This window comes from Tursiops truncatus, chromosome X, assembly GCF_011762595.2.
Source record: "Tursiops truncatus isolate mTurTru1 chromosome X, mTurTru1.mat.Y, whole genome shotgun sequence".
Lineage (NCBI taxonomy): Eukaryota > Metazoa > Chordata > Mammalia > Artiodactyla > Delphinidae > Tursiops > Tursiops truncatus.
The window spans coordinates 42047933-42068857 of NC_047055.1; the positions used below are offsets into that span (position 1 = coordinate 42047933).

At 39.4% G+C, this 20925-nt stretch overlaps 1 long non-coding RNA gene across 1 annotated transcript; it reads left to right on the top strand.

The window, feature by feature from the left end:
- Positions 1-13544: 13544 nt before the first annotated feature.
- On the top strand, positions 13545-20890 carry LOC141277537 (uncharacterized). The gene is made up of 3 exons (XR_012329101.1): positions 13545-15390; positions 15916-15992; positions 19323-20890. It is a non-coding gene; the product is annotated as an uncharacterized lncRNA (long non-coding RNA).
- The last annotated feature ends 35 nt before the right edge of the window (positions 20891-20925 follow it).

Consider the following 20925-nt stretch of genomic DNA (forward strand, 5'->3'; position numbering starts at 1 on the left):
AGGCCAAGGCCAGAACCAAGGACAAGACCTCATTGAAAAGAAGGCCAGAGGAGCCTGAGTAAAGTTTTGGTCTAAGAGGGAGTCCTTGTCTGTATGTATCAGTGATTTTTTGAAGCATTCCACAAAGACTACCTGCTTCAGAATCTTCTGTCTCTCTTGCTAATAATGTAGACTTTGGCATCTCTCTCCAGATTTCATGAATCAAACACACTTCCAACTGGGCCCCAAAACATACATTATTATCATGTTCCCCTGAGAGGTTCTAATGCACATTAACACCTGAAAACCACTGGTAGCATAGTGGAAACACAAAACACATTGAATACAAACATGCCTAGAAACAGGCTACAAGAAAATACATGAAAATGCCAGAGATCCTGGCAACGCATATATCATATGACCTAAATTGTCTTACTCTATGCTAACATCAATTTTAAAAAAATCTTCAACATCTCTCACATTGGGATATGTCATAAAATATATGTGTAGATTTTATGTGATGGGTTTTGTTTTTTTTTCTCAAAAAAGTGTTTCTGAATCAATGGTGTATGTTACAGGTACTCTAATAAAAAAACTAAGGTATATAATTATATATGGGAATGTGCATATAAAACTAGAAAAAGGGGCTTCCCTGGTGGCGCAGTGGTTAAGAGTCCGTCTGCTAATGCAGGGGACATGGGTTCGTGCCCTGGTCCGGGAAGATCCCACATGCCATGGAGCGGCTAGGCCCATGAGCCATGGCCGCTGAGCCTGCGCGTCCAGAGCCTGTGCTCCACAACGGGAGAGGCCACAACAGTGAGAGGCCCACTTACCGCAAAAAAAAAAAAAAAAAAAAAAAGTAGAAAAAGACATAAAGGAAATCACAACTAATGACATTTAGGAATGATGTGTGATAAAAGGTAATTTTTCTGCTGTTATTTACTTCAATGTCTGGTTTTTAGATTTTTATTTTTATTTATTTATTTTTACATCTTTATTGGAGTATAATTGCTTTACAATTGTGTGTTAGTTTCTGCTTTATAACAAAGTGAATCAGTTATGCATATACATATGTTCCCATATCTCTTCTCTCTTGCGTCTCCCTCCCTCCCACCCTCTCTATCCCACCCCTCTAGGTGGTCAAAAAGCACCCAGCTGATCTCCCTGTGCTATGCGGCTGCTTCCTACTAGCTACCTATTTTATGTCTGGTAGTGTATATTCGTCCATGCCACTCTCTTGCTTTGTCACAGCTTACCCTTCCCCCTCCCCATATCCTCAAGTCCATTCTCCAGTAGGTCTGTGTCTTTATTCCTGTCTTACTCCTAGGTTCTTCATGACATTTTTTTTTCTTAGATTCCATATATATGTGTTACCATACGGTATTTGTCTTTTCCTTTCTGACTTACTTCACTCTGTATGACAGACTCTAGGTCTATCCACCTCATTACAAGTAGCTCAATTTTGTTTCTTTTTATGGCTGAGTAATATTCCATTGTATATATGTGCCACATCTTCTTTATCCATTCATCTGATGATGGACACTTAGATTGTTTCCATCTCCAGGCTATTGTAAATAGAGCTGCAATGAACATTTTGGTACATGACTATTTTTGAATTATGGTTTTCTCAGGGTATATGCCCAGTAGTGGGATTGCTGGGTCATATGGTAGTTCTATTTGTAGTTTTTTAAGGAACCTCCATACTGTTCTCCATAGTGGCTGAACCAATTCACATTCCCACCAGCAGTGCCAGAGTGTTCCCTTTTCTCCACACCCTCTCCAGCATTTATTGTTTCTAGATTTTTTCATGATGGCCATTCTGACTGGTGTGAGAAGATATCTCACTGTAGTTTTGATTTGCATTTCTCTAATGATTAATGATGTTGAGCATTCTTTCATGTGTTTGTTGGCAGTCTGTATATCTTCTTTGGAGAAATGTCTATTTAGGTCTTCTGCCCATTTTTGGATTGGGTTGTTTGTTTTCTTGTTATTGAGCTGCATGAGCTGCTTATAAATTTTGGAGATTAATCCTTTGTCAGTTGCTTCATTTTCAAATATTGTCTCCCATTCTGAGGGTTGTCTTTTGGTCTTGCTTATGGTTTCCTTTGCTGTGCAAAAGCTTTGAAGTTTCATTAGGTCCCATTTGTTTATTTGTTTTTATTTCCATTTCTCTAGGAAGTGGGTCAAAAAGGATCTTGCTGTGATTTATGTCATAGAGTGTTCTGCCTATGTTTCCCTCTAAGAGATTGATAGTTTCTGGCTTTACATTTAGGTCTTTAATCCATTTTGAGCTTATTTTTGTGTATGGTGGTAGGGAGTGATCTAATCTCATACTTTTACATGTACCTGTCCAGTTTTCCCAGCACCACTTATCGAAGAGGCTGTCCCTTCTCCACTGTACATTCCTGCCTTCTTTATCAAAGATAAGGTGACCATATGTGCGTGGGTTTATCTCTGGGCTTTCTATACTGTTCCATTGATCTATCTTTCCGTTTTTGTGCCAGTACCATACTGTCTTGATTACTGTAGCTTTGTAGAATTGTCTGAAGTCAGGGAGCCTGATTCCTCCAGGTCCGTTTATTGTTCTCAAGATTGCTTTGGCTCTTCGGAGTCTTTTGTGTTTCCACACAAATTGTGAAATTCTTTGTTCTAGTTCTGTGAAAAATGCCAGTGGTAGTTTGATAGGGATTGCATTGAATCTGTAGATTGCTTTGGGTAGTAGAGTCATTTTCACAATGTTGATTCTTCCAATCCAAGAACATGGTATATCTCTCCATCTATTTGTATGATCTTTAATTTCTTTCATCATTGTCTTATAATTTTCTGCATACAGGTTTTTTGTCTCCTTAGGTAGGTTTATTCCTAGATATTTCATTCTTTTTGTTGCAATGGTAAATGGAAGTGTTTTCTTGATTTCACTTTCAGGTTTTTCATCATTAGTGTATAGGAATGCCAGAGATTTCTGTGCATTAATTTTGTATCCTGCTACTTTACCAAATTCATTGATTAGCTCTAGTAGTTTTCTGGTAGCATCTTTAGGATTCTCTATGTATAGTACTATGTCATCTGCAAACAGTGACAGCTTTACTTCTTTTCTGATTTGGATTCCTTTTATTTCCTTTTCTTCTCTGATTGCTGTGGCTAAAACTTGCAAAACTATGTTGAATAAGAGTGGTGAGAGTGGGCAACCTTGTCTTGTTCCTGATCTTAGTGCAAATGCTTTCAGGTTTTAACCATTGAGGATGATGTTGGCTGTGGGTTTGTCATATATGGCCTTTATTATGTTGAGGAAAGTTCCCTCTATGCCTACTTTCTACAGGGTTTTATCATAAATGGGTGTTGAATTTTGTCAAAAGCTTTCTCTGCATCTATTGAGATGATCATATGGTTTTTCTCCTTCAATTTGTTAATATGGTGTATCACGTTGATTGATTTGCGTGTATTGAAGAATCCTTGCATTCCTGGAATACACCCCACTTGATCATGGTGTATGATCCTTTTAATGTGCTTTTGGATTCTGTTTGCTAATATTTTGTTGAGGATTTTTGCATCTATGTTCATCAGTGATATTTGCCTGTTGTTTTCTTTCTTTGTGACATCCTTGTCTGGTTTTGGTATCAGGGTGATGGTGGCCTCGTAGAATGGGTTTGGGAGTGTTCCTCCCTCTGCTATATTTCGGAAGAGTTTGAGAAGGATAAGTGTTAGCTCTTCTCTAAATGTTTGATAGAATTCGCCTGTGAAAGCATCTGGTCCTGGGCTTTTGCTTGTTGGAAGGTTTTTAATCACAGTTTCAATTTCAGTGTTTGTGATTTGTCTGTTCATATTTTCTATTTCTTCCTGATTCAGTCTTGGCAGGTTGTGCATTTCTAAGAATTTGTCCATTTCTTCCAAGTTGTCCATATTTTTGGCATAGAGTTGCTTGTAGTAATCTCTCATGATATTTTGTATTTCTGCAGTGTCAGTTGTTACTTCTTCTTTTTCATTTCTAATTCTATTGATTTGAGTCTTCTCCCTTTTTATCTTGATGAGTCTGGATAATGGTTTATCAATTTTGTTTATCTTCTTAAAGAACCAGCTTTCAGTTTTATTGATCTTTGCTATCGTTTCCTTCATTTCTTTTTCCTTTATTTCTGATCTGATTTTTATGATTTCTTTCCTTCTACTAACTTTGGGGGTTTTTTGTTCTTCTTTCTCTAATTGCTTTAGGTGCAAGGTTAGGTTGTTTATTCGAGATGTTTCCTGTTTCTTAAGGTAGGATTGTATTGCTATAAACTTCCCTCTTAGAACTGCTTTTGCTGCATCCCATAGGTTTTGGGTCATCATGTCTCCATTGTCATTTGTTTCTAGGTATTTTTTGATTTCCTCTTTGATTTCTTCAGTGATCTCTTGGTTATTTAGTAGTGTATTGTTTAGCCTCCATGTGTTTGTATTTTTTACAGATCTTTTCCTGTAATTGGTATCTAGTCTCATAGTGTTGTGGTCGGAAAAGATACTTGAAACAATTTCAATTTTCTTAAATTTACCAAGGCTTGATTTGTGACCCAATATATGATCTATCCTGGAGAATGTTCCATGAGCACTTGAGAAAAATGTATATTCTGTTGTGTTTGGATGGAATGTCCTATAAATATCAATTAAGTCCATTTTGTTTAATGTATCATTTAAAGCTTATGTTTCCTTATTTATTTTCATTTTGGATGATCTGTCCATTGGTGAAAGTGGGGTGTTAAAGTCCCCTACTATTAATGTGTTACTGTCGATTTCCCCTCTTATGGCTGTTAGTATTTGCCTTATGTATTGAGGTGCTCCTATGTTGGGTGTATAAATATTTACAATTGGTATATCTTCTTCTTGGATCGATCCCTTGATCATTATGTAGTGTCCTTCTTTGTCTCTTCTAATAGTCTTTATTTTAAAGTCTATTTTGTCTGATATGAGTATTGCTACTCCAGCTTTCTTTCAGTTTCCATTTGCATGGAATATCTTTTTCCATCCCCTTAACTTTCAGTCTGTATGTGTCTCTAGGTCCGAAGTGGGTCTCTTGTAGACAGCATATATATGGGTCTTGTTTTTGTGTTCATTCAGCCAATCTGTGTCTTTTGGTGGGAGCATTTAGTCCATTTACATTTAAGTTAATTATTGATATGTATATTCCTATTCCCATTTTCTTAATTGTTTTGGGTTCGTTATTGTAGGTCTTTTCCTCCTCTTGTATTTCTTGCCTGGAGAAGTTCCTTTAGGATTTGTTGTAAAGCTGGTTTGGTGGTGCTGAACTCTCTCAGCTTTTGCTTGTCTGTAAAGTTTTTAATTTCTCCATCAAATCTGAATTAGATTTTTATTTTTTTGTACAGTTATAATCTTATTGCCATTAAAACAATTCTGAATATATATATGTCATCATATTAATTTGGACTATGCAGAAAAATGGTAATAATAACAATATTCATAACATACTTTTAGTGTGTACCATATTAGAGACGGTGTTCTCAGCTATTTATAGGTACTAATCAATCCATTCCTTAGAAGAAGTCTGTGAGGGCTATACTATCAATGTACCCATTTTATGTAGGAGGAAATTGAGGCACATAGAGATTAAGCAAATTACCTGTAGTTGTATAGCTAGTAAATTTTAAAACCAGGATATACCCAAACTGTTGGGTCCAAAATCATTGCTCTCAGCCTTTCAATAAAACAAGTACCTAATCCATTAAAGCAATGATTGGAACAGCCACCTATTTTCTAAAATATAATTTTAAAATGGCTGTTTTTTAGATATCTTCGTGGTGGCGAATTCCAATACTATTGTATCCTCTTTTATGGTTTTTTTTTTTTTTTTTTTTTTTTTTTTTTTCCGCAGTACGCGGGCCTCTCACTGCTGTGGCCTCTCCCGCTGCAGAGCACAGGCTCTGGACGCGCAGGCTCAGCGGCCATGGCTCATGGCCGCAGCCGCTCCACGGCACGTGGGATCCTCCCAGACCGGAGCACGAACCCGTGTCCACTGCACCGGCAAGCGGACTCTCAACCACTGCACCACAAGGGAAGCCCCTATTGTTTCCTCTAAACGGAGACGGGTTTTCCCCTCACATTGAATAAAATTAGGCATAGTAGAGAAATTCAGGCCATCGATGTTGGGAACCAAAGAGGAAAAAAAGCAAAAGGAAAAAAAAGGAGTCCCTAGGGCTTCCCTGGTGGATCAGTGGTTGAGAGCCCACCTGTCGATGCAGGGGACACGGGTTCGTGCCCCGGTCCGGGAAGATCCTACATGCCGCGGAGCGGCTAGGCCCATGAGCCATGGCCGCTGAGCCTGCGCGTCCAGAGCCTGTGCTCCGCAACAGGAGAGGCCACAACAGTGAGAGGCCTGTGTACTGAGAAAAAAAAAAAAAAAAGGAGTCCCTAAGATTGAGGACTTGAGAGGTAATCATGTTAAGTTCAAGGAGTTAAGGAACACCTAGAGACAGCCACCTATTTTCTTAAATATAATTTTAAAATTTTGTTTTGAAACATATTTTAGTAACAGCAAATCCTAATCCCACTGTTTATTCTAAGAGGAATTGTATTTTCTCTCGCATTGAATAAAAATGGGCATAGTAGAGATAATCAGGCAATCGATGTTGGGAAGCAAAAAGGAAAACAATGGGAGTCTCTGACTGGAGAGGTAATCATGTTAAGTCCAACTTGTGAGGAAGATGAAATTAGGGGAGAGCAGAAACTATGAAGAAGTAGAAGCAAGGACACAGAGAAAAGCTTTCCAGGAGAAAATTAAGTCACCTGTCAGCAATGCGTGAAGATAGGCATTTGTTGTACGAATGCATATTTTGTGGGAAAGAACGTGCCAAGTAGACTTTGTCAATCTCTTTGATTCATATACATTTTCAAAACTGAACTGAATGGGTACTGTGGGGTAGATAATATCTCCTAACTTGTTTTTAAAAATAAGGACAGATTTATTTTTCTCTTTTAGCAAAACTTGGATGTCTATTGAAGAAACTTAAAAAGTAAAGGGTCACCTTTGTGACCAGAGCCAGCATTGCAGCTTGAACATCACTGAGCTGGAAGCCTGGGACAGAGAAACAGTGTTAATCTTGATTAATGGTGGAACAAATTTTGGACCTGTTGAGACTGAGGTAAGTTTGGGACATTCAGGAGGAAAGTTCCACTAGAGAATTGAATAAAAGTCTGTAGGGCCAAAGAGTAGTTTGGGCTAGACATGTGGAATTGTAGTGACAACTGCAGAAGTGAATGGGATCAGCTAAGGAGAGCATGGAGACCAAGAAGAGAGAGAACTTGCAATATTCAGGGAAGCAATACAGCTCAGGCTCTAAGAGTCCAGGTGTTGGAACTTGTCACTTCTAATTGGGTCTAAATCTCCACTCGGCCTCTCAGTATTCCAGTAAAATAAAACTACGAGATGGTTATATAAGATTCACGTTGAATATAAGAACAGAGAAAGGGTGGAACCAAGAGAATGTTGAAAGGTATATTATGCAAATTGTATCTGTAAGAATTCTGGTACCACTTTTAAAATATCAAACAAGGTAGAATTCAAGGCAATGGACACTCACTTGTATAGATAAAGAGGGACATTTAATAAAGAGAAAAGATCAATCCACCAGATGGTATCCTAATCCTTTATTTATATACACCTAAAGGCATAAAGTAAAAAATATAAATCAGAATACCAGGACAAGTAGAAAAATTCATAATTATAGTGAGAAAGAATATTACAAGGGATATTTTTTTGGTAACTAATAGTGTTTTCAAAAATTATCAGTAAGGACCTCAAAGATTTTACAAAATTCTTAACATATTTGACCTTATCACATATATAGAACCCAGCAAATAACAACTGTTGAATAACTGGGGAGCTGCAGGTTGAAACATTTTCAGAGCTTGCACAGGTGGGAAATCATTCAGTTGTCATCAGCCAAATTGCAGAGTCCTCCTGAATACTGGGAGCATTCAGTAGAGTCCTCGGAAGGAAAATATTTTAGTATTAGTAATAAAATAACCCTAGAGTAAAACGTACCGTAAACATGCCTGATAAAATTTAAAGATAAGCCTCAAAAGAGTTAAGATGATCTGCCTACTAGAACAAAATCCTGCACCCTTTAAAGGAAGAAAGCAATCCCGATATTCAACCACATAAAATTCACAATGTCCAGCATTTAATAAAAACTTTCTAGCAATACAAAAACAGTAGGAAAATATGACCAATAATCAAGAGGGAAAAATAGTCAATATAAACAGCCCAGAAATTATAGCAGCATCTCAGTTGAGGTTAACATCCAAAGACTTTAAAGAGCTATTATAAATGTTCCCAAGGATTTAAAGGAAAATATTAATATAATAAGGAGTTAAATAGAAGACATAAAGGCTACCAAGTGAAGCTTTGAGAGATTTAAAAATACAATTTCTGAATGAAAATTTTATTCATTGAGGTTAATGGTAGACTCGACACTGCAAAATAAAAGGTCATTGAGTTGGCTGGCCTAGCAATAGAAACTAAGAGTTTCCTCAGTGATCTGTGGGACAATACCAAGATGTCTAATATATATATATATATATATATATATATATATATATATAGTTAGGGAACAATAAAAATATTTGAAAAAATAATGGCAGAACATTTCCCAAATTTAAGGAAAACTAAAAACTCAGAGATTCAAGAATCTCAATGAAGCCAAGCAGGATAAAAACAAATAAGGCCACACCAAAGCATATAATGACAAAATATCTGAAAACTAGTAATAAAAAGAAAATCTTAACAGCAGCTGGAGAAGTTGACAAAGAAACAGAAAGAAAAACAAAGGTAAAAGTCACTATGTATGGATTACTTATCAGAAATAGTGTAAGCCAGAATACAAGGGAAAGTCATGTTTGAAGTGCTTAAAAAAAAAACTGTCATACTAGAATTTGATGTCTATTTAAATATCCTTGAAAATAATGATAAAATACTTCAGTATTCAACAAAGCCTGAGAGAGTTTGTTGCCAGTAGACTAGCAATATAAAAAGTATTTTTAAAAATGTACTTCAGACTAAAGGAAAAGGATGCCAGATGGAACACTGAATCTGGGCAAAGAACTAAAGAACACTAAATATGGTAAATATGTAAGTAAATATAATTTTTCTCAGTTTTAAATATTTTTAAAAGATTATTTTAAAACTAATATAAGATTGGGCTTCCCTGGTGGCGCAGTGGTTGGGAGTCCACCTGCCGATGCAGGGGATACAGGTTCGTGCCCCGGTCCGGGAGGATCCCATGTGCAGCGGAGCGGCTGGGCCCATGAGCCATGGCCACTGAGCCTGCGCGTCCGGAGCCTGTGCTCCACAACAGGAGAGGCCACAGCAGTGAGAGGCCCGCGTACCTCAAAAAACAAACAAACAAACAAACAAAAAACCCCAAAAAACTAATATAAGATAAATACATTATGGAATTTATATGATATACACCAGTAAAATATATGACAAAAATACCACAATAAGGGAGAAGAAAATGGAATATGATTATTGTAGGATTCTTACATTCATATGTGAATTGCTAAATCAGTATTCGAAAGTAGATAGTAAGAAGTTAAAAATACATTATGCAAATTCCACAGAAACTAGTAAAAATAAAGTGTACTAACAAGCCAACAGAGGAGATGACATAAATTACTAAAAATGTTCAAGTAATCCAAATGAAGGCAAGAAAAGAGGAAAAATTTAAAAAGAGACACAATCAAATAGAAAACAAATAGCAAAATATCAAATTTGAACCAAATTTTGTTGAAAATTACATTAAACATAAGTGTTATGAACACTCCAATTAAAAGGCTTGCTTGTCTGACTGGATGAAAAGGCAAGACTCAAATATTTGCTCTACAAGAAATAGACTTTAGGGACTTCCCTGGTGGTCCAGTGGTTAAGACTTTGCCTCCCAGTGCAGGGGTTGCGGGTTCGAGCCCTGGTCGGGGAGCTGAGATCCCACATGCCTCACAGCCAAAAAACCCAAACATAAAACAGAAGCAATATTGTAACAAATTCAATAAAAACATTAAAAAATGGTTCACATCAAAAAAAATCTTAAAAAAAGAAATAGACTTTAAATATAAAGACACAAATAGGCTAAATTCAATGGGTAGAAAAGTATATTAAGAAAAATTCTAATCACAAGAAAGGCTTGTGGTTATGTTAACATTAGACAAAGTATACTTTAGAACAAGCAATATTCAGAAAAACAAAGACATTTTTATAATGATAGAAAGATTAATTCATCAAGAGGTCATAGAAATCCTAAATATGCTGCACCCAATAATATGCTTCAAAATGCTTGAGCAAATCCTAACACTGAAAAGATACATAGACAAATCTGAAATTATAGTTGTAGATTTCAATGCTCCTCTCTCAATAATTGATGGAGCAAGTAGACAAAAAATTAAGGATATAAAATCCTGAACATTAACACATGAAAATCTGCACACAAATATTTGTAGTAGTTTATAATTGCCAAAGTGTGGAAACAACCAAGATGTCCTTCAACAGGTGAATGGATAAACAAACTGTGGTTCATCTATAAATGGAACAGTATTCAACAATAAAACTACATGAGCTATGAAGCCACAAAAAGACATGGAGGAAACTTAAATGTATATTTCTAAGTGACAGAAGACAAACTGAAAAGGCTCCATACTGTATGATTCCAACTATATGACATTCTGGAAAAGGCAAAATTATGGAGACAGTAAAAAGATCCGTGGTTGCCAGGGACCAGGGAGAAGAAAGCAAGGATGCACTGGTGGAGCACAGCGGATTTTTAGGGTACTGAAAGTATCCTGTATGATACTACAATGGTGGATAAATGTCATTATACGTTTGTCAAAACTCATAGAGTGTACAATACAAAGAGTGGACTCATATAAACTCTGGACTTTAGTTAATAATAATGCATCAATATTGGTTGGTTCATCAGCAGATGTTAACTAAACTTATCGTGGTGGACATTTTGCAGTATATACATATAATCATTGTTGTACACCTGAAAGTAATATAATGTTAAATGTCAATTATCTCTCAATAAAAAATAAAATAATAAAATGAAAAAAATAGCGGCTCATCAGTTGTAGCAAATGTACCATTCTAATGCAAGATGCTAATATTAGGGAAACTGTTGGGGGCAGAAGGTGTGTATGGGAACTCTGTACTTTTGATTTACTGTTTGTGTAAACCTAAAACTGCTCTAAAAAAATTAAGCCTATCAATTAAAAAAAAACCTGAACAACACTATTAACTTGACCTAATTGAAATTTGTAGAACAAATTTCAACCAACCAACAACAGCAGAATAAGTATTTTTGAGTAAACATGGAATATTCAAAAACATTCAACCATATTCTTAAGACAGACAAGTTTAAAAAAATTTGAGGATTAAAATCATACAGAGTATGGTCACTGCTGGCAGCTGAATTAAGTTAGTAATGAATAACAGGAATATATCAGAATATCCTCTAATACTTGAATTTTAAACAACATGATTATAAATAATCCATGGATCAATGAAGACCTCACAAAGAGAATTATAAAATACTTTGACCTGAGTAATAAGAACATAATATATCGGGCTTCCCTGGTGGTGCAGTGGTTGAGAGCCCACCTTCCGATGCAGGGGACACGGGTTCGTGCCCCAGTCCGGGAAGATCCCACATGCCACGGAGCGGCTAGGCCCGTGAGCCATGGCCGCTGAGCCTGTGCGTCCGGAGCCTGTGCTCTGCAACGGGAGAGGCCACAGCAGTGAGAGGCCCGCGTACTGCAAAAAAAAAAAAAAAAAAAAAAAAGAACATAATATATCAAAATATGTGGGGTGTAGATGTGTCCATGCCATGACCAAGTGGTGTTTATTTTAGGGATGCAAGGCTGATTCAACATTCAAAAATCAACCAATGTAATCCACCAAATAAAAAATATATATCATTTCAATTAATGCATATAAAGCATTTGAGGGACTTCCCTGGTGGCGCAGTGGTTAAGAATCCGCCTGCCAATGTAGGGGAAATGGATTCAAGCCCTGGTCCGGAAGATCCCACATGCTGCAGGGCAACTAAGCCCATGCGCCACAACTACTGAGCCCGTGCTCTAGAGCCCGCAAGCAACAACTACTGAGCCCGCATGCCACAACTACTGAAGCCCGCACGCCTAGAGCCGATGTTTCGCAACAAGAGAAGCCACCACAATGAGAAGCCTGGGCACCGCAACGAAAAGTAGCCCCCCACTCACCACAACTAGAGAAAGCCCGTGCACAGCAACAAAGACCCAACGCAGCCAAAAATAATAAAAATAACAATAATAATAAATAAACTAAAAAAAAGGCATTTGATAAATTCCAAACCCTTTCATGATTAAAAACTCTAAGTTAAGAATAGAGGGAAACTGGGGCTTCCCTGGTGGCGCAGTGGTTGAGAGTCCGCCTGCAGATGCAGGGGACGCGGGTTCGTGCCCCGGTCCGGGAAGATCCCACATGCTGCGGAGCGGCTGGGTCTGTGAGCCATGGCTGCTGAGCCTGCGCGTCCGGAGCCTGTGCTCTGCAACGGAAGAGGCCACAAAAGTGAGAGGCCCGCATACCGCAAAAAAAAAAAAAAAGAATAGAGGGAAACTTTCTCCACTTTACACAGAGTATTGACAGTGACCTACAGATAACACTGTACTTAATGCTGAAAGACTGAATACTTTCCCCCTAAGACAGGGTGCAAGACAAGAATGTCTGCTCTCTTCACTCATATTAAACATAGTGTTGGGAGTTCTAGCCATTGCAGGAAGGCAAGAAAATGGAATGAAAAACATACAAATTAGAAAAGAAGAAATAAAGGAAGAAATAAAACTGTCCCTATTTGCAGATGACATGCATGATTGCCTATATATTGTAGAATATCCCAAGGAACCTACATTTTGTTATCTTTTAAATAACTCCCACATGAACTTGCAAAGAAATGTGTTTCAAAGAAGAATATATTCAAAAAATAAAAGAAGACCATTATTTGCTGATGTGTAAAGGATTCCTCTATTCTATACAAGTGTGTCATCAGGCTACTTATGAAATGTTAAGAGGCTTGGTTGTGTTGACTCTCCACCAGGCTATAGCCTCAAAGGACTTCATATTAAGCTAGGGGAAATTTGAAGTAGCCAGGAGAAATCATTCCATCTCACCAAGTTGTTCACCCAGGACCACAAAGGACTGTCACACTCTATGCCCACCAGGGAACATCAAAGGGGAGAGTGAGTGTCTGGGGGTCATATGGTGTGGGTTTGAGTCCCAGCCTTGCCACTTATAATTAGCTGGTGCTGCAGACAAACCCCTTCAGCCTCTACTTCCTCTTTGGTAAAACAGGTATAAAAGTGGTACCTACCTCAGAGACCTGTGCTGAGGATTAGATGACGCAAGTAGAGCACTTAACACAATCCCTGTCACATAGTATAGGGTATTTACGGTAAAGGCTACTTACAAAACCTGTACAAAATGAGAAACTTCAGGAGATAATAACAAAAATATACAGAGGCATATTTGCTGATCTTTATGTTTTCTGCTCTTATGTCACATGGCGTGGAGATCCCTGGTTCTTTGAGCAAAGCCAGAGCCAGCTATTCAATACCAAAAGGTGATGGTAATGGACTACATGATCTTCTCTTTCAGCCTGTTCTTTGTTCTTTTCTTCTGAGAGCTGCAGACACCAATGGAGTTTGAGAATCTTTCATCTTAGAGAGGCTGAATCTCCTGGAGTTAAGTTGTCCGAAGTTGTTTCCACATTTGAAAAGCCCTGTGGGACACTAATATGATGAGGAGCAGAAGAGAGAGAATCAGCTGCAACATGAAAAAGAGATAGGGAATCATGTCTGACCAACCACCCATTGTGATGGACAGATTTTCACTCAGAGAAGGCCCTCTCTTCACTCTGCCAACAGCAAGGAGTCCATAATTTTAAAGTGTTGGAAGAGGAGCTGTCCCACAGTCACAAACTCTCTGGGTTGTCATCTCCTCTTTCACTCAGTCTAAGTTCACAGTGATGGGTGATTTGGGCAAGAGGCTTAAAGGGAGGCTGGCCAGAGCAGTTCAGTGTCTGTTGACCTGGCAACGGGGTGGCTCCATTATTACCCGCCTCTTTTTTTTCTCCTCTGAAACTTCCATTATTACCCTAGCATGCAGAGCTGCTTATCAGAGTCTTGGTTGCCAGTTCAGCCTTGGGTGGAGGAGCTACTGCTAGTTTTCCTAGAAACTTTATTCACTGACTAATTTATTTGGTGTTTCCCATTTCGTACTGAAAAAATGACTTGTGATTCTTTTCTGCCAGTATATGGGGTGGGAAAAGAAATGTTGTAGCACTCATCAAAAGTGTCCAGCCACTGTTTGTCACATGTAGTTATCTCCTTCTGGGCTTCACTATAAATCCTTACTCTTGTTTTGGGTGGATTATGCTAGACATGGGGTTCTTTGTCCCCCAGGGCCCTCAAGGAAAGACCTCATCCACCCTCCTCCCCAATTAGTCTCAGGGAGAGGAGGTCATTTCTCAGAAGCCCTTTGCCTGGCTCTCATCAGAGGCAGCTCCCTTCACTTTGCCAGGAGGCCTAAATTAATTCCTTTAAAGGAATCTACCACATGAACAACCTTACTCTGTGACTCTCTCCATGTCTAAAACTGATGGAACTGAATACAACCTCTGAGTTATAATTCTTGCCTAGAAACAGCTTTCTTCCAAAGGAGGATCCTGCCACCTCCCTGCTCTCCTGGAGTGATCCACCGGGATCAGAAAGATGCTCATCAGGAGGCATCCAGCACCCTGGGAATGTGAGGACGGTACAGTCACTGTGTGACTTAGGGCCTTGGTCCCATTCCCTTCCAGCCTCAATGGGCCTGTGAAGACGGAAGCCGAGCCATACATTCAAAGGAAAAAGGAAGAGGGACTCACAATTTTTGAGGACAGATCTGCTGAGAGTCAGGAATCTGGTGGAGCTTTACCCTACTAGTAGTGGAGGGGGCAAGAGAGGGTGAACTACAGATGTGAATATATTTGAGGGGCAGCATGATCTGGAGAGCATGTGGAGAGAAGAAGGAAAATACACACATGTTTCCATTTTGACTGTGAGTCAACGCCGTTTCATGCAGTGGAATAAGTGCCTTGAGGGCTGGGGAAAAAAGGTGTTTGCACCATTTCCATTCAACTGAGTCATGTGCCCCATGAATGGAGTTTGGGGTAAGGGAATGAACTAACCACTGACTCTGTTTCCCGTGTTTCCCATGTTTTCCTGTCCCCTTATTTCCTTGTTTCACATGAGAGAAGAGTGATTTCTTTGAGATCCTGAAGGGTGAGATCAAAGCCACTTGTCTGCCAGACAGGACACTGGACACTGGATCAAGAGAGACAGGAGACCTCCCTGTTCATGTCTGTAAGTCACTTCACTCCTCTTAGTCTCACTTGGAAAATACATATTTGTGTTATGTGTGAGCTTCATTGCTTTGGGGTAGAGTGATGGCACTGCAAACAAACAGGTGGAAACTGAGAGCTTGATGGATGAACCAATGGCCATGGCATGGGCTTCAGTACCTGTGTTTCCTGATGTACCATTCTGGTTGTCAGGCACCTCCCATCTTTCTGTCCCCACTGTCAGGGCACCCCAGGTTCCTGGCTTCTGTCTACATTACTCTAATGTCACAAAGGGCTGGGCTGGAGCAAAGGGGTAAGAAAGGGGGTAAAGAGAGAGCCCCTGGAAAACCTGCTGTTTTCTGCTCTCCTCCCCTGGAGAAGCTGGGGAAAAGGAAGAAAGTCATCATCCTGTTTGTTCTCATTCCATGTGCTGTCATGTTCCCTTACTTCTGGCTGCAGATAACTTCAAGAAAATACTTTTCCATTGAACCTTTGAAAGGTAGGGTGCTGCATAGCATCAAAAACTATTTCTGTGTATTTTGTACAGGACCCTACAGTACCATCCAGGAGATCTCCCTGGGTCCCGGGGGCAGACCTCACCTCAAAACTCTGGGATGACCTTGGGTAAGTCACTGCCCAAAGAGGAGGTGGTCTCACCTGTCAAAGAGGATCACACCAGCCTCTTCTCCCAGCCAGCTAGGTCTGGGCCAGAGAATAAAGTTATTTCTATTCAGAAAAATACTTTGAGTTTCTAGAAGGGAGATATTTTTCCATGTAAGTTCAAGGAATTATTTTAAGAGTCATGCTGCAGGCTCAGAAGAATTCTACATTCAGTCACTATATCTAAGTTCAATTCAGTTAAAAAGTCACTGAGTTCCAGACCCTGGGCAAGGCTTTAGAGATATCTGTTGATGCATGGTAGGATACCTTTGTGGTTAATATCAATGGGCTTTAATACCATACAGTCCTGGGAAGGGCGCTTCCTCTGTCTCCTACTAACCGTGTGACCTAGACAAGTTCCTTAACCTCTCCATGCCTTGAATTTCTGATCCATAAATGGTGATAAAACCTTAAAGGCTGTTGTGAAGATCAAATATGTTAATGTCATTAAAGTAGTTAGCATGGCGTCTGTCACAGAAATATAGGCTACACTGGACCTTCAGTCTCTTGTTCCACCATCTTAATGTTGAGTTCTGGCTCTGGATTTACCTGGTGGTAGTGTAACTCACTTAGACATGTTCTTCCATCTCAAATACATTACTTTTACAAAGGGAAACAAAAGCTAAGCAATAAATGTTGGGTTGAAAATGCAGATTTTGATAAAGTTTATAAGAATGATCCTACTTCAGTTTGTAGAACTGGTATAAGGATATAAAAAGGCTTGACGACTCTCAATTTTATAAGCCATTTGCATTTATTTAACAAATATTTATGGGGCATCTACTACATGCCAGGCCCCATTCAGCCTATAAATCTTGTCTTCATCTCAGGACTTTTTTCTAGTCTCCAGACCCATGTATCCAATTACCTGTCAGAAATGTGTATCTAGAGCAGTAGTTCTCAAATGGTGGTGATTTTGTTCCCCAGCTCCAGGAGACATGTGGAAATGTCTGAAAACATTTTTGGTAGTCACAACTGGGGGTGCTACTGAAATCTTGTGGGTAGAGGCTAAACATCCGACAATACATAGAACAGCCTTCACAACAAAGAGTTCTCTGACCCAAAGTGTCAACAGTGCTGAGGTTGAGAAAACCTGCTCTAGAGCAAGGTAAACGTTACTACCCACGCTATGTGCACAGATTCAGCGTAGAACCCAACTTTGGAATCCAACAACCCTGGATTAGAATAACTATGCTGCCTCTTATCAGGTGTGTCCTTGGAAAATGTATTTAACCTCTCTGAGCCTCGGTAGAGTGTGCCTTGGAGGAGGAATGAGTTGTAACGGGAATACTGATACTTAACTTACAGAACAATTGTAAGAAGTTATAAAAACAGTATGTAGAGTTCTTAACACACTGTCTGGCCAGTAGTAGGCCCTTGAAGTGTTAGTTTCCTTCCTACCCCACTTCCTCACTTCTGCTTCCAAGATTACTTTAACCTAAACTACATAGCCCTAAACAGCATAACTATGTCCTAAAGAGCTTCTGGAACTATGACAACAAGAAGGAATATAACTCACACAGACCCACCTAGTGTTTAAGAGTTGGTGCCACTTTTGTGTTGTAAAGTTGTCTAATGGAGGTGGGCTAGGGGAAAAATTGTCACCCCATTTCCATGGAATCAGTGTACCTTTACTGAGCTCTTATGAGGCCCTCTTGGAGAGTTAACATCAGGAATGCCCACTAACTGGGTATGTGAGTTCATCTTGTGGCTCAGTAAACATAAACACCCAGAGAAGCACAAGCATGATGACGGGTGTTCTGGAGAAAGCAATGGAGCAAAAGGAAGGAAATGTTGGTCCCTAACTATTTTCTGTATGACCCTGGCTAAGATGCGTAACTTCTCCTGGCTTTTGACTCAGTTTTAGGGCATAAGATTTGAATTGATCTTCTATCAGGCCAAATTTGGGTATAAGCCATTTAGCTTCTCTCTTCACAAGCATTCCTGTCATCATTTAAATTCTCATATCCTAGTGTTACTGAAAGATTAGATGAGTGAAACTACTTTACAAGAAATCTGGGACATTCTGAGGCAGAGGGAAAAAAGAGTACTGATGGAACCTCTCAATGGTTCTTAACACTTCCACTCAAGGGGCATATTTGATTTCCTCTTATATTTGGCCACATCTAGTCACATGCCCAAGCCTGATGTCAGTGGGGTGGGATCAGTGAGCCTGGGAGTGATCTCAGGGACCAGCCAATCTGTGTGACCCCACCGTTAGGCATCTTGGTCCAAGGAGCAGTATTTAATCATCTATGATCTTCCTCAACAAGAGAAGTTGTTGAGTGTGTACCCATGAGGGCACAATACTGGGGAAGTGTAAAACTATCATCTTCTAAATGGGAAGCTCCTGGTCATACTGTGGGGAGGGAAAGAGATGGGACCTCACCCCATCCTGCCATTTATCTGAAAAGGTGACATAGGCTCTGTCAGCCTGAGCTTGGTTATCTGTGACTTATCATGATACCTTTCTCACAGTGCTGTCCTGGGCTGTAAGTGAGAAAACCTGTAAAGTACATATGGGACATAGTAAGACTTCAACCAGATTATGGTATCACATATCAGTTCTGGCCCACCGGGCTCCTCCCTCCCAGAGAGGAGGTGAAATTATTCTAATCCAAAGAGCACTACTGCCATAAAGAGCATTTGGAAAGGTAGTAGCAAGAGCTGAAATATATCATAATGTATTAGCTTTAGTGCCAGTTATGAATTATGGGATGAGTTACTTGTGGAAGTTGGGGAAAGAGAAGAAAACCACCATTCTGTCTCCTGTTAAAGTGTATGCTTTCCTGTCCCCTTAGTTTATCATCTAGTTTGACACTAAAGGAAGAGAAGTTTCCCAATGATTCTGAGGTAGAAGAGATAGTACAGAGCAAAATAATGTGGATGCTGGAGAGGAAATTGGAGTCAGGAGACCAGACATATCCCTGACTATAGAACCTCGTTTGAGGCACTCCCTTTGTTCTGGCCTCAGCCCTAACAATATGATGTTCTATACCAGTAGCCTGAGCTTTGGGTCAGAAAACTCAGTTTAAAGCTGGATATCACTGATTAAAGGTTGCACATTTTTTGGTCTGAAGCTCCATGTGGTAGGCAGGATTCTAAGATGATCTCCAATGATTCTCAGACTTGTATAATCCCCTCACCTTTGAGTGTGGGTGGAACCAATGAATATGAAGAGATATCAATTCCATGATTATGGTATGTTATATTGCAAAATGGAGACTATATGGGTGGGCCTGACCTAATCAGACAAGCCATTTAAAGCAGATAATTTTCTCTGGCTGTTTACAGGAGGAGAAGTCAGAGATTCAAAGTACAAGAAAGATTAAATGTGCTGTTGCAAACAAAAAATTTTGCAATTTGTATGGAAACACAAAAGACCCCGAATAGCCAAAGCAATCTTGAGAACGAAAGAAGGAACTGGAGGAATCAGGCTCCCTGACTTCAGACTATACTACAAAGCTACAGTTATCAAGACGGTATGGTACTGGCACAAAAACAGAAAGATAGATCAATGGAACAGGATAGAAAGCCCAGAGATAAACCCATGCACATATGGACACCTTATCTTTGATAAAGGTGGCAGTAATGTACAGTGGAGAAAGGACAGCCTCTTCAATAAGTGGTGCTGGGAAAACTGGACAGGTACATGTAAAAGTATGAGATTAGATCACTCCCTAACACCATACACAAAAATAAGCTCAAAATGGATTAAAGACCTAAATGTAAGGCCAGAAACTATCAAACTCTTAGAGGAAAACATAGGGAGAACACTCTATGACATAAATCACAGCAAGATCCTTTCTGACCCACCTCCTAGAGTAATGGAAATAAAAACAAAAATAAACAAATGGGACCTAATGAAACTTCAAAGCTTTTGCACAGCAAAGGAAACCATAAACAAGACCAAAAGACAACCCTCAGAATGGGAGAAAATATTTGCAAGTGAAGCAACTGACAAAGGATTAATCTCCAAAATTTACAAGCAGCTCATGCAGCTCAATAACAAAAAAACAAACAACCCAATCCAAAAATGGGCAGAAGACCTAAATAGACATTTCTCCAAAGAAGATATACAGACTGCCAACAAACACATGAAAGAATGCTCAACATCATTAATCATTAGAGAAATGCAAATCAAAACTACAATGAGATATCATCTCACACCAGTCAGAATGGCCATCATCAAAAAATCTAGAAACAATAAATGCTGGAGAGGGTGTGGAGAAAAGGGAACACTCTGGCACTGCTGGTGGGAATGTGAATTGGTTCAGCCACTATGGAGAACAGTATGGAGGTTCCTTAAAAAACTACAAATAGAACTACCATATGACCCAGCAATCCCACTACTGGGCATATACCCTGAGAAAACCAAAATTCAAAAAGAGTCATGTACCAAAATGTTCATTGCAGCTCTATTTACAATAGCCCGGAGATGGAAACAACCTAAGTGCCCATCATCGGATGAATGGATAAAGAAGATGTGGCACATATATACAATGGAATATTACTCAGCCATAAAAAGAAACGAAATTGAGCTATTTGTAATGAGGTGGATAGACCTAGAGTCTGTCATACAGAGTGAAGTAAGTCAGAAAGAAAAAGACAAATACCGTATGCTAACACATATATATGGAATTTAAGAAAAAAAAATGTCATGAAGAACCTAGGGGTAAGGCAGGAATAAAGACGCAGACCTCCTAGAGAACGGACTTGAGGTTATGGGGAGGGGGAAGGGTGAGCTGTGACAGGGCGAGAGAGAGTCATGGACATATACACACTAACAAACGTAGTAAGGTAGATAGCTAGTGGGAAGCAGCTGCATGGCACAGGGATATTGGCTTGGTGCTTTGTGACAGCCTGGAGGGGTGGGATAGGGAGGGTGGGAGGGAGG